The 1,124-nt window shown below is 46.2% G+C and overlaps 1 protein-coding gene across 1 annotated transcript in view; it reads left to right on the top strand.

The window, feature by feature from the left end:
• PTH1R (parathyroid hormone 1 receptor) overlaps nt 1-1,124 on the top strand; it is a 126,605-nt gene that overhangs the window by 62,720 nt on the left and 62,761 nt on the right. The window lies entirely within an intron of this gene.

The following is a 1,124-nucleotide window of genomic DNA, read 5'->3' as shown; positions in this document are numbered from 1 at the left end:
GGGGGAGGAAAGCTGAACCAAAACTGATTTAACAGCCTCTGGATAGCATTGTCTTTTCACCCTTCCCTGCTTGGCCTGCCTCCTGCTCAGCATTTCTGCTTTCTCTGAACAAGGGGGAGGAAAAAAACAATAAATTCCTAGATCTTTTCCCCACAAAGAACTTTTTTTCTTTTTTTTTCTGGCAAAAAAAAAAAAAACGTGCCGGGAAGCTGAGAGGTGATAAACATTGAGAAAGAGCAGCAGATGGGTTTTGATTGCAAAACTGGGGTGGCCAGGGAGGAGCTCCCAGCCCTTCCAGCTGCACCTAGTCTGTAAGCGGAGGAGCGAAGGGCAAAGCTGTCCTCCTGCACCTACCTGAGTAGTGCACAGCCTGGCTGCATCCCTTGAGCCTGTATAAATTTGGTGCCAAGTAAGCTCCGTGCAGGAATTTCTGCTGAAGCAAGTTAGGGAGGGCTCACGAAAAGAGATTTGCTGTCAGCTCTTTTAGAGTGATTAACTTCTGCAGGGGCACGATGACCTCATACTTCCAAATAGTTGGATTTGGGAAATGTACCCATCTGCGGCGCTATTTCTGACTTCCCTCAGATGCTTCTCTTGCCCCCAGAGCTCATACCAACAAAAAACTCTGCTCCCAAACTCCACAGATCTTCTCAGTGCTGCTAATGTGACCAATTACTGCAGTCACCAGCTGCCCACAGGAAAAAAAAAAAAAAAAAGGAAAAAAAAATATCCCCACAGCTGATCTGATTTATTTTAGGTGATGGTTTGGGGATGGAATGAATTTCAGATGATCTGTGTAGCTAAATACCCAGTGACTATGAGAGGAACTCTGGGTGAATACCTCAGAGTGGTGAATCTCATCCTAGATCTCGCCAACTGGCCAGCAAGGCAGGCGTTAGGTCGGTGAGTGCTTATGGTGTTTGTTCCCTTCTGTTGGTTAATGAGCATCTGCAGGATGAGAGGTGCTGGGCTGCAAATGGGTGGGCTGATAGCAGAGGTGCTTGGTAAAAGACGAGTGAAATGTGGAATATGCAAATCTTGGTGAGTTGTGGCTGCAGCACCCACCTGGTTGGAGCACTTTGAGCATCTCTTATCTTTTTTTTTTTTTTTATAATCCTGAACAG

The sequence above is a fragment of the Egretta garzetta genome, unplaced genomic scaffold (assembly GCF_000687185.1).
Source record: "Egretta garzetta isolate BGI_Z169 unplaced genomic scaffold, ASM68718v1 scaffold275, whole genome shotgun sequence".
Lineage (NCBI taxonomy): Eukaryota > Metazoa > Chordata > Aves > Pelecaniformes > Ardeidae > Egretta > Egretta garzetta.
The sequence above is the reverse complement of the archived record's forward strand: the minus strand, read 5'-3'. Positions and strand labels throughout refer to the sequence as shown.